The sequence below is a fragment of the Panthera pardus genome, unplaced genomic scaffold (assembly GCF_024362965.1).
Source record: "Panthera pardus isolate Hobbes unplaced genomic scaffold, ASM2436296v1 HiC_scaffold_17, whole genome shotgun sequence".
NCBI classification, from domain to species: domain Eukaryota; kingdom Metazoa; phylum Chordata; class Mammalia; order Carnivora; family Felidae; genus Panthera; species Panthera pardus.
The window spans coordinates 130,039,736-130,053,238 of NW_026526732.1; the positions used below are offsets into that span (position 1 = coordinate 130,039,736).

The window sequence follows — 13,503 nt, forward strand, 5'->3', positions numbered from 1 at the left end:
GGTGGGGAGGAGGGGTGGATAAGCATTGTGAACAATAAATGCCTATAACTGCATGAAAAAGAACAATAAATAACCAATTAAAAGCTCTTAGTATGTGTCACTCTGCTAAGCATTTTGCAAGCATTATCCTACTTAATTTTTAATCCACCTGAGCAGATATCTTCCCATCTAAGAAGTAAGCTCACAAATCTAGTTAGCAGGTGTTGGAGTCCAAGCAAGTCAATCCCAAAGCACTAGGTTTTAACTGATACATTATCCTGAGAGAAAAAGAAAAGCAGGAACAAGAGTATAAACTCAAGAAAGATGAGAGTGAGGAAGCTTTCAAGAAACATTTGAAAATGTTCATTATCAAATCTACCTTGAACTGACAGGAAGAGAGGTCACCAAATCTATAAAATTAGTAGAAGTCTTTTACATCCTAAAAAGTAAAGGAGAGCTTAGGATCCCCTAGAATTAATGACATTTTGATCCCATCTCCCCTAAAGATATGCAGAAGGCATCTCTGGGAAGAAGAGGTATTTGAGAATCATGAAATCTAAAACAAATCCCGAGACGAGTGATGTCAGCAAGATAGCAGAATGGGAATTTCTTACTGTCATCCCCCCACAGGACATTGGTTTGACAGTCACTCATGGATGAAAGTACTTTTGTGGGAGTCCAGAAGTCCAGTGAGGAAGTTCCAGCATTCTTTTGGATCAAAAAAAAAAAAATCAGAGATTGGGTGCATTGAAGAGGGTAAGATAAACATTTTCACTTTCCTGCATTACCCCTCTCCCAAGCTGGCATTGCTTAGTGCCAAGAGAGACTCCTTTGGCTTACATTTCTCTCATGGGGAAAGGCAACAGTGTATGAATGGGCACCAACTTCCCCAGCTGTGCAGGATGCTTCTGAGGGTTTGGGAGAGGTTGGAGGTACAGCAACTGGGGCTCAGAACTAATTAAGAGGATGCTATTAACTTCTTGCCATTCATTCTAATAAATGCTTCACAGACTGCATCAGGAAGCCCACCCTCAAGACACTGAGGATGCCTCACCTGTGGTTCACCTAACTGGCTCATGTGCACTTCATGACGAAGTGTGAAGTGTGTTCAAGAAAGGAAAAGTTCTGAGAAAGCCTCAAAATCTTTAACTGGACAGACTGGTGAAGGTATTTCTTTCCCAACACAGTTAGTAAAGACTGGAGGAGGTGACAGCTTCTTCAATGCAAAGACAACAGTGCAAGACTTCAAGGAACACACACACACACACACACACACACACACACACGATAAAATAAAATGTGTTACAGCAAAGGAACACAATAATTTTCCAGTAACCCACCCCAAAGAAATGGAGATAAATGAATTGTCTGACAAAGAATTCATAATAATTGTTTAAGGAAGCTCAATGAGCTACAAGAGAATACAGATAAAAAACTTAATGCAATCAGGAAAACAATACATGAACAAAATGAGAGGTTAAAAAAGAGATGGAAATCATTTAAAAAACCCCAAAATTTGTAACTTAAGAATTCAATGTATGAAATTTAAAAAAATGCAATAGAGAGCATCAATATCAGACTTGATCAAGCAAGGGAAAGAATCTGTGAACTCAAAGACAGATCTTTTGAAATTATTCAGTCAGAAAACAAAAGAAAAAGAGAATGGAAAGGTGAAGAATGCCTATGTGAATTAGAGGACACCAAGAGGTGAAACAATATATGTATTATGAACAGCTCAGAAGAAGGATGGGGAGAAAGGGAGGGGAGACAGAGAGAGAGAGACAGAGAGAGAGAGAGAGAGAGAGAGACTGAGACAGAGAGAGACAGAGACAGAGACAGAGACACAGAGACACAGAGAAGGGGAAAGACGGCTTATTTAAAGGAATAATGGCTGAAAACTTTCCAAACCTGGGTAGAGAGATGGACATTCAGGTACATGAAGTACATAGGTCCCCAAAGAGATTCAACCCAAAGAGGATTTCACTGAGACACATGGTAATAAAGCTCAAAAATCTAAGACAAGAAACCTTTGAAAACAATAAGAGTAAAAGGAACTCATTGTATACAAAAGCACCCCCCATACACAAGATATCAGTGGATTTCTCAGATGAAACCTTATAGGTCAGAAGTGAGTGAGGTGATATATTCAAAGTGCTGAAGGAAAAAGAACCTTGCCAACCAAGAACTGGCAAAGCTGTCTTTCAGAAATGAGAAAGAGACAAAGATTCTTAAACACAACAAAAGCTAAGAGAGTTCATCACCTCTAGATCTGCCTTGCAAAAAATGCTAATGGAAGTTCTTCAAGCAGAAATAAAAGGACACTAAATTGTAACATGAAAACATATATATAAAACTCACTGGTAAAAATAGTCGAATTCAGAATATTCTAATAATGTAGTAGTGGTATATAAATCACTTAACTCTAGTATAAAAGTTAAAACATAAAAGAATGAAAAAGCTAAAGGTATAATAATTTGCTAATGTACATACAATATAAAGAGAAATAAACTGGGACATCGAAAATATAAAGTGTGGAAGGGCAAGTAAAAGGGTAGAGTTTGTGTATTGATGGAAATTAAATATCAGCTTAATATAGGCTGTTAAAACTATTAGATGTTTAATGTAAGTATTGTGGTAATGACAAAGTAGGAACCTATAGTAGATGCACAAAAGATAAAAAGAAAGCAATCTGAGCATACCACTATGGAAAATTACCAAATTACAAAGTTAGACAGTAAGAGGAGAAAAAAGAAACAAAGCAACTACAAAACAGCCAAAAAAAAATTTAACAAAATGGCAATAGTAAGTCCTTAATTATCAATAATTAGTATAAATGTAAATAGGTTAAATTCTCCAATCAGTTGGCAGAGTGGGAGAATGGATGAAAAACAAGACTCAACTGTATGCTGTCTGTAACAGACTCACTTCGGCTTTAAGGACACACATAGGCTGAAGGTGAGGGGATGCAAAAAGATATTTCATGCAAATGGAAACCAAAAGAGAGCAGGAGTAGCTATACTTCTATCAGGTAAAATAGACTTTAAGTTAAAAAACTGTAACAAGAGACAAAGAAGGTCATTATATAATGATAAAGGGGTCAATTACTTAAGAGGATACAATAACAGAAAATGCATATGAACTTAAGGTTGAAGCACGTAAATATATTAAGTAAATATTAATAAATCTAAAGAGAGAAATAGACAGTAATAAAATAACAGCAAGGAACTTCAAAATCCCACTTGCAACAATGGATAGATCATCCAGACAGAAAATCAATGAGATAACATTGGACTTCAGCTATACTTTAGACCAAATGGATCCAACAGAACATTCAGTCCAACAGGAGCATGATACACATTCTTCTCAAGTGCACACAAAACACTCTCCAGGATAGGTCATATGTTAGATCACAGAACAGGTCTTAACAAGTTTAAGAAGATTGAAATTATATACAGTATCTTTTTGGACCACAATGGTATGAGACAAAAAAATAAATAGAAAAAAAAAAGCTGGGAAATTCACAAATATGGGGAATTAAACAATATAATCCTGAACAACCAATGGATCAAAGATGAAATCAAAAGGGGAATTAAAAAAATATATATTGAGTGGTGCTTAGGTGGCTCAGTTGGTTAAGCATCCAACTTCGGTCAGGTCATGATCTCATGTTTTGTGGGTTCAAGCCCCACCTCGAGCTGTGCTGACAACACAGAGCCTGGATCCTGCTTCAGATTCTGTGTCTCCTTCTCTCTCTACCTGCCCCCCCGCCACCCCTGCTCATGCTTTGTCTCTCTATTTTTCTCAAAAAATAAAATAAAATAAAATATTTAAAAATAATAAAATATATATTGAGACAAACAAACATGGAAAAACAGCATACCAAAACTTAAGGGGTGGACACCTGGGTGACTCCATCTGGTAAGTGTCCGACTTCAGCTCAGATCATGATCTTGTGGTTTGTGAGTTCGAGCCCTGAATTGGACTCTGTGCGACAGCTCAGAGCCTGAAAACTGCTTTCGATTCTGTGTCTCCCTCTTTCTCCGCCCCTCTTCCATTCACCCTCTGTGTGTGTCTCTCTCTCTCAAAAATAAATAAACATTAAAAAAATTTTTAAAAAACTTAAGGGAAGAAGCAAAAGCAGTTTATAAGAGAGTTTATAAAGATAAATGCCTATGTTAGAAAAAAACAGTATCTCCAACCACCTAACTTTATAGTTTAACTAAATAAAGAATAAAAAACTAAGCCCAGGGTTGGTAGAAGTAAGGAAATAACAGAGATGACAGCAGAAATAAATAAAATAGACCCTAAAAAATAGATAAGGTCAATGAAACTAAAAGCTGCTTTTTTGGAAAAGATAAACAAAATGGACAAACCTTTAGCTAGGCTAAATAAGAAAAAAAAAGACTTGAATAAAATCAGAAATATTACAATTGATATCACAGGACAATAAGACACTACTATGAATTATTATATGCCAACTAATTGTATAACCTAGAAGGGTGGAAAAATTCCTAGAAACATACAAACTACCAAGATTGAATCAAAGCCAGAGAAGCACATTACTAGAAAAGAAAATTACTAGCTAATATGCATGATGCACATAGATGCAAAAGTCCGCAACAACAAATGAGCAAACTTAATTCAACAGCACATTAAGGGATCATATACCATAATCAAGTGGAATTTATTCCCAAGACACAAGGATGCTTTGATAATATGGAAATCAGTTTTAAATCACATTAATAGAATGAAAGATAAAAATCGTATGATAATCTCAATAGATGCAGAAAAAACATTTGATGAAACAACATTCTTTAGGGTAAAAACACTCAATAAATTAGCTGTAAAAGGAATGTACCTCAACATAGTAAAGATCACATATTAAAAACCCAGGTAGCATCATACTCAGTTATGAAAAGGTGAAAGCCTTTTCTTCTAAGATCAGGAACAAGACAAAGATGTGTACCTTTGCCACCTTTATTCAAGATAGTACTGGAAGTCCTAGCCAGAGCAATCAGGCAAGAAAAAGATAAAAGGCATCCACATCAGGAAGGAAGAAGTAAAACTCTCTTTGTTTGCAAATGATATAATCTTATATATAGAAAACCCTGAAGACTCTACCAAAAAAAACTGTTAGAACTAATCAATGAATTTAGTGAAGTTTCAATATATAAAATCAACATACAAATATCAGTTGCATTTGTATATACCATAACAAAATATCTGAAAAAGAAACAGAAAACAACTCCATTTACAATACTTAGGAATCCATTTAACCAAGGAGATAAAAAGCCTGCACTGAAACTCTAAGACTTTGATAAAAGAAATTAGAGAAGATACAAATAAATGGAAAGATATTCGATGTTCACAAATTGGGGAATTAATGTCAAAATGTCCATACTACTCAAAGCAATCAACAGATTTAATTCAACCCCTATCAAAATTTCAGTGGTATCTTTTACAGAAATAGAAAAAGCAATCCTAACCTCTTGGGGGCCTACAAAATACCTGAATGGCCAAAGCAATGTTGAGAAAGAACAAAGTGGGAGATATTACACTTCTTGATTTCAACCATATTACAAAGCTATGGTAATCAAAACAGTATGGTAGGGGAAATGAAAATAGACACTTCAACCAATGGATCAGAATAGAGAGCACAGAAAAAGCCCATTACATATATTGTCAACAGATATTTGACAAGTGTGCCAAGAACACACAATGGGGAAAGGACAATCTCTTCAACAAGTGGTGTTGGGAAAACTAGATATCTTCATGTAGAAGAACAAAACTGGGCCCCCAATACCACTCACAAAAAATTGACTCAAAATGCAGCAAGGACTTAAATGTAAGGCCTGAAGCCATAAAACTCCTAGAGGAAAAGAGAGAAAAAGCTCCTTGGCATTGGTCTTGGCAGTGATTTTTTGGATATGACACCAAAACCCCAAGAAGGAAAAGCAAAAATAAAGAAGAGGGACTACATGAAACTAACAACTTCTTCAGAGCAAAGAAAACAATCAACATAATGAAAAGACAACCTATGGAATGGGAGAAACCATTTGCACAACCTAGATCTGATATGTCTTGAAGCTATAATGTCTGTTGAGGTCCTTTGCCCAGTTTTTAATCGGTTCTCTGCTTTTTTTTGCAAATGCAAATGCAAATGCAAATGCAAAAAAAGCAGAGAACCGATTAAAAACTGGGCAAAGGACCTCAACAGACATTTTCCCAAAGAGGACACACAAATAGGCAACAGGTACATGAAAAAGTGTTCAACATCACTCATCATGAGGGAAATGCAAATCAAAACCATAATGAGATATCACCTAAACCTGTTATTTCAAAGACAAAAGATTTCAAAAAGACAAAAAACAACAAGTGTTGGTAAAGATGTGGAGAAAAAGGAACCTTGTGCACTGTTGGGGGAAATATAAATTAGTGCAGTCACTATGGGAAACAGAATGGAGATTTCTCAAGAAACTAAAAGTAGAACTACCATATAATTTGGAAAATCCACTTCTGAATACATACCTGAAGGAAATGAACTTAGTATCTCAAAAAGAGATATCTGCACTCTCAAGTTAATTACAGAATTATTCACAATAGCCAAGATATGGAAACCCAAGTGTCCATCAACAGATGAATGGATATTGTTAAAATGTCCATACTACCCAAAGCAATCTACAGATTCAAGGCAATCCCTTATCAAAATTTCAATGGTATCATATATACATACACACATACATATATACATATATGTATACATGTATATATGTATGTCATACATATGTATGTATGTATGTATGTATATATAATGTATGATGCATACACACATGGAATATTATTCAGCCACAAAAAGGAAATCCTACTGTTCATGACAATACAGATGAATCTTGAGGGCATTGTGCTAAGTGAAATAAGCCAGACACAGAAAAATACTGTATGATCTCACTTATAAGTTTAACCAAAAAAAAAAAAATTAATTTGAACTCCTAGAAACAGAGAAGAATGGCGGCTGCCCAGGGCTGAGGGGTAAAATAGGGAGAGGTTGGTCAAAGGTTACAAACTTTAGTTATAAGACAAATGAGTTCTGGGGATATAATGTACAGTATTGTGACTATAGTTAACAACACTATTGTATACGTGAAAGTTGCTAAGAGACTAGATCTTAAGTGTTCTCACCACACACACACATACACACACCCACAGTCGTTACTATGTAAGATGATGGACATAAGTATTCATTAACTAAATTGTGGTCATCATTTCACACTATATACATATTTCTTAAAAAAATTTTTTAATGTTTTATTTATTTTTGAGAGAGAGAGAGAGAGAGACAGAGACAGAGTGTGAGTGGGGGAGGACAGAGAGAGAGAGAGAGAGAGAGACAGGGAGATGCAGAATTTGAAGCAGGCTCCAGGCTCTGAGCTGTCAGCACAGAGCCCAATGCAGGGCTAGAACTCACGAACTGTGAGATCATGACCTGAGCCAAAGTCAGATGCTTAACAGACTGAGCCACTCAGGCACCCCACAATGTATACATATTTCAATCTTGATGTTGTACACTTTTAAAATATGCAATTTTATTTGTGAATACAGCTGGAAAAAAAAAACCCTATCTTGAATCCAAAGGTAATGGGAGGCAGAGGAGGGTTGATGTTACCTCCTTCCACCCAACCTTCAACTTGTGAGTTGTTCTTCTGGGGTGGGCTAGTATTCTGTTAGACTGATAAATGTGAAAATAAATTGTGAAGCATTACTAATAAGGATAAACCATTGTCTTGCCTTCAGGGAATGTTGGGGAGACAGGGATCAGAAGGGAAATGAGAGACACGATCTTGGAAATGACAGGCCAGTTCAAACTCCTAGTTTAACTTTTTGAGTGGATTAATGTGGAGAAACACTTCTGATATAGAAGGATGTTTTTATTATTGCCCATTAGAGAATGTCTGAGTATCCCTTCAGAACTCCCATCCTTCAGTTCTATGAGTAAGAATGTGTGTGCATGCACGTGTGTGCATCTGTGTGTATGTGTAGATACAGGGTGAAATCAGCACATTCTCCACGGCCCAGTAGAATAATAGAGACATTGTGGGAATGGCTAAGAAGCTGTAAGAGCTGGTAGAGAATGAAGGAGTGGCTGGCTGAGGTGGCGGTACATGTGTGTATCTGCAGGAAGTGGAGAAAGAATTTCTTTGTCCTGGTTTGGAATTCCTCCTCATCTGGACGTGTCTCCAACTTCAGTGACGTGTCCTTTTTTTGTGCTTTACTTGGGGCCCAGGGGAACCTGACAGCCTCAAACACACAGCCTGTCCCAAGGGCTCTGCAGAGAAGCTGAGAAAGCTTGTACATGGCACCCAGTGAAATAAGATGTCACTGGAAGAGCTACCTAGTCATTTCATGCTAGCCTCTAGTGACTAGAGTATTAAATGAGACAGAACATGTGAAGAGTTTAGCTCAGTGGCCGACACATAAGCATACAGTAAATGACAGCTTTTAATATTGCAGCAGAGACAGGGCTGGAATCTGAATCTCTGACTCTAGCATAGTGTCATAGTCTGCCTCCCCGACCCAGCACACGCTCATGGCTGCTACTTCTTTTCATCCTTCTCGGCTCCCTGTGAGCCACACTGTCATCATGCTATGCTGTCTGCCTCTGAATGAAGATGAGTAACAACACAGGTCAGATCACAGGCTTGTGAGGTAGGGCTGGGGGAGGCTGAGCAGGGGTCCTGAGGCGTCATGTGCTCAGGCATGGAAACTTTTCCTGTATTTTGCAATGCAGAAGCTGGAGGGAATATTGTCCCTAATTAGAAAGTCAGCAAGTACAGGCTCTGGGATTCCCACCATGCTTCTCCCCCTTGAACAGGAAGCAGCTTCTGACCCTCAGGGGTGCTGACCAGGGAGGTAGTAGTGGCCAGAAAAGCAGGTGAGTGCTTCAGGAGACAGACCTGGGGGCATATCCTGCAGCCAATCAGACCACCTGGGTGAACTTTGGCAAGTTACTTTTACCTTTTGTAGCCTTAGTCTTTCCCCCTCTGCAAAGCAGATGTAATCAATATTTGCAGAGAGGCTATGCAGAAACAAGGTGGCATAAGTGTAGTGCCTAGAGCATTGAGGGCTGGAGAAGGGGTGGATAGGGATGTGTTTCTTGCTTCCCCCCCCAACATGAGCTACCCTGGCTAAGAGGATTGGGGATGACTATTCCCTCATGACAGATTGGAATGCAGAATGCCTATTGCAGGGCACCAAATGCTGCTCAGAACGATGCTGTGGGCTCATTATTAGTGTTTGTGACTACACAGAAATGATGGTTCCGTGTGGGCTTCATGGTCAGAAAAAAAGCAATGGAACAGGCTGGACATGATGTGGGCCTTCAAGGACAGATAGGATTTGGGGTGGGAGGACAGGACAGAGAGGGGAGATCGTTGAGCAAATGTTCAGAGGAAGGAATATGTTGCCTTTTCAGTGGTCAGTGAGGAAACCAGCCAAGTGGGAACAGAGGTTTTGCTCACACAAATGTGGGAGAGGATCCTGGTGCCTTGTCTTGCCTCCTTAATTGAAATGACTTATTGGAGTCTCCATTTTCCCGACCAGGTTGTTAGCCCATGAGAACAGAGATTTGTATCACTAGGACCTGGCACATAGATAAAATAGATAGAATCTATTAGATAAAATAGATAAATCTATTAGATAAATCTAATAGAGAGAATAGATAAACCAATGAATCCATGAGAGAGTGGGTAGACGTATTGGAAAAGGTGGGTCAGATTGTGGAAAGATTGTGGTCAGATTGTGGAAAAACTGGGGTAGGTACTGGGAGTCCACTGAAAGTTTTGTATGGGGGTACATCTCTCTGAAGAGGATGTTTTAGGAAATAATATCCTGAGAGCCATATGGAAGATGGGTTGAAGGGCAGAGGGTTTGTAGAGAGAGCAGTGAGACTGAGGTCAGTGAGAAGGTAGCTGGGGTCATGGAGGCATCAAATGGTGAGGTCATGGACTCATCTTTATCAGTGGAGATGAGATGGAAAAGAAGGCACGAGAAAAAAAAATAAATGTAATAAGGGCTCCACACATATTTTAACACTGTGCCCTCTTCTGATGGTTTCTGCCATTCTTAAGATTTGGCCTATTTTTCCCTTCTCTTGAATAATGACAGTAAAATTCATACAAGAGTGCAAACAATTAAGAAGAGGAGAGAAAAAGCCAAAACTTCCCACTGTTTTGTCCATCTGACTTGGCTTTGGAAAGAGGAGGGGACAGGGATAAAAGGGGGGGCACTGGGAGCTGGGTCTGGGCTGATGACCAGGCTGAGCCAGAGGGTAGGGCTCAGGGCTTCAACACAGTTACAACAGCATTCTCTTCTTTGGAAAAGGTGGAAATTCCCGACTTTACTGGTATGCAGTGAGAGGCAGAAAAGAGAGGACGAATAGCTTATTTTCTGCCCAGTTAGAAATGGTTACATACAGGGTCTAAGGATTTTATAAATTCCTCTCTAGGGACAAGACTCCAGGGAGAATATAACCCAAGGGAATATTCTTGCTTGAAGAACAGGGCTTGAAGAGCAGGGAGTTGAAAATTTCATCATAAATGCAAACAATCTTCCTCAGATCAAAGGCCCTTGCATTGGGTTATGTTTTACCTTGTTGGAACTTCAGGTGGTCAGAGACCAGTGGTTAGATAAGATCTACCTTCAAGGATATACATAGACAACAGAAGCCAGACAGTTCCAGTTACTACCTCAGAAAGGGAATCAAGAACTGGGTTGAAGATGGGAAAAACCGAGCATGATTTTTTAAGCCTGGAATCTCCACATCTGTAGTTTTTATTGTATCTTGTTTGTTCCTGGTCTTTATCAGTTGAAAACCTCACAAACAAAATAGGCCTATATGCCTGTCTTCAGGATTGTTGGAAAGGATTTTCAGCCAGGCTTGGGAGCAGAAGAACCAGAGGCAACCATGAGGTGGGGACAGCCATTAAAGAAGAGAGGAAAACCAGTTGGTCCTGAGGCCTTTGTCAATAAAGGAAAAGGAGAACATATAATTAGAGGCTGTAATGGTAAATTTGATATATTAACTTGGCTAGGCCATGGTGCCCAAATATGTAGTCAAAGATTATTCTGGATGTGTTTGTGAGGGTATTTTTGGATAGGTTTTTGGATAGGTTTTAGGATTATAGGTTAATCCTATAAACTGATGGACTTTGAGTAAAGCAGATTACCCTCCATAATATGAGTGGGCATCATTCAATCAGATGAAGGCCTGAATAGAACAAAAGACAGAGGGGCGCCTGGGTGGTTCAGTGGGTTAAGCATCTGACTTCAGCTCAGGTCATGATCTTACAGTTCATGACTTTGAGCCATGCATCAGGCTCTGTTCTGACAACTCAGAGCCCAGAGCCTGCTTCAGATTCTGTGTCTCCTTCTCTCTCTGCCCCTCCCCCACTCACACTCTGTCTCTTTCTCTCTCTCTCAAAAATAAACATTTAAAAAAATTTTAAAGAAAAGAACAAAAGACTGACCATCCTCAAGCAAGAGGGAATTCTGTCAACAGACGGCATTTGCAACATGGGTTCTTCCCTGGGTTTCCATACGGATGACCTTCAAACTGGAAGTGCAACATGGGATTTTCTCTGGATCTCCAGACTGCCAGCTTATCCTGCAAATTTTGGATTTGGCAGTCTCCATGATCATGTAAGCCAATTACTCAAAATAAATCTATACATAAATATGTGTCTGTTTATTTATTTATTTTTACATTATATATACACATTTACATAAATTCATGTATAAAATAAATATATGTATAAATATATGTGTGTATACACATCCAGTTGGTTGTGTTTCCCTGAAGAACCCTAAGTAGTACAGAACCTTAGTTATGGCAATTCTACAGATTTCTAGTCCTTCATTCCTATGATTGCACCCAGACAGGAGAAGAAACCAGCAGGAGTGGGCAGACTCCTCAGAGTCAGAGCCCCTAACTAACTTCATCATTCCTGCTTACTTTGGTCATCTGTGCTATCAGCAAAGTTTGGATGAGTTCAAGACATAGACAATTCTAAGTACATAGAAACTTCAAAGAAGTATTTGCTATCTTTATTAGGGATGTTTGAATATTATTTAGATAAAGGAAAGAATGATGATTATTTGCCATATAGGATTCTCTTGACTCAGCATTAGAAAACACATAAGAAACAGAGGGTACAACATTAGAACAACATTTCTCTTTGATAATTAACTACTCTGAAGTAGGTGATTAAACCCCAAGTATTCTAGTTTATCTTAGTATTCTGGTTCAACAGAGTTTCAGACAATTAGCATCCCTGACTCAGTGCAATGCAATGCATGGCTTTATGCTTTGGACCATGTTTGTTGAATGGTAGTCCTGCTAGTTCAGGTTGAACAGGGACCAGAACTGGACAAGTTGAGGGGAAGTAGACTACTGAATCATGTTCAGCAGAGAAAATAAAGCACATGTCTCTGTAGCCAGAAGTTATTTCTGAGAAACATAAGGATATGCCAGGTGGTCTGAGAATCATTTCTGAACATGAGCCCAAGTACTAGTCATGATTTCACCTGAGGCCACCAGGAAGGTAAGAGGTGAGCTGCACCTCAGCAAATAGAGGAAGGGTCTGAAGATCAGTTTGGCTCCAGCAATTTTAGTGCTGAAAGAAAATGCCAGGCTAATAGGCTTAGTCTTGAATTCTGACATTGTCCCATGGTGGAGAGAGGGTGCAGAGAGAAATTTCTAGCCAAAACACAGAAGGAAATTTCAAACCTTGTCATTGAAATAACACATCCTTAAATTCTCTTCAAATGCTAGCAGTGAAAATGAAACTTTGGACAGTGAGTTTTTAGTGACAAGAAAGTAGACCTCATATGACATATACTCTGGTTTTACTAAATTACTTGCTAAACTTTATTTATTTATTGGTTGATTGATTGATTGATAGATTGCTTAACTCTTAAAAGGCCATGATCTCTCCCCCTTCTGAGTCTTTCCCCAGGTTTGGAGTCATCTAGAGACTACCTAACTCCTCTTTGACCATTAGGTCTTTACAAGGATTCTTCTAGAATCCTTTCTTCTTCCTTCTATATGCCACCACGGCCTTGCTGCTTATTTCTCTTGACTCTTCTTATGTAATTGAATTATTGCTTCCTAAACCATATAATCCTTGAGGGAAGAAATGTGACATGTGTAGTTATATCTCCAGTGCCTGAAATAGGGACAGGGCCTGCCACCATGTAACTGGCTTCCTTTTCCCCCCATAGTGTTATCCTTGCCACAGACCGCCTTAGATCAGATTCAGTCTCAAAGCATAGGCACTATACGACTTATCTGTTCTTATCCCCCTGCTCCCATTGTTGGACTTGCTTTGATCCTAGAAATCCACTTCCTGAATTTATTCCTTATTATATCATCCTTGCCTACTACCCATGTTCTTCCAAGAATGGATTTCCTTTCTTTGGACCTCAATTTTCCTTTATTGTATCAGATACCTGCAACTAGGTCTCCCCATT

The 13,503-nt window shown here is 38.7% G+C and overlaps 1 long non-coding RNA gene across 2 annotated transcripts; it reads left to right on the top strand.

The window, feature by feature from the left end:
• The first annotated feature begins 614 nt into the window (after window positions 1-614).
• Window positions 615-11,708, top strand: LOC109249411 (uncharacterized). Of its 2 annotated transcripts, none has more exons than XR_002072552.2 (3): window positions 615-735; window positions 8,849-8,908; window positions 11,483-11,708. It is a non-coding gene; the product is annotated as an uncharacterized LOC109249411 (long non-coding RNA). The 2 variants fall into 2 exon arrangements; XR_008423151.1 differs by lacking the exon at window positions 11,483-11,708 and adding an exon at window positions 10,481-10,612.
• The last annotated feature ends 1,795 nt before the right edge of the window (window positions 11,709-13,503 follow it).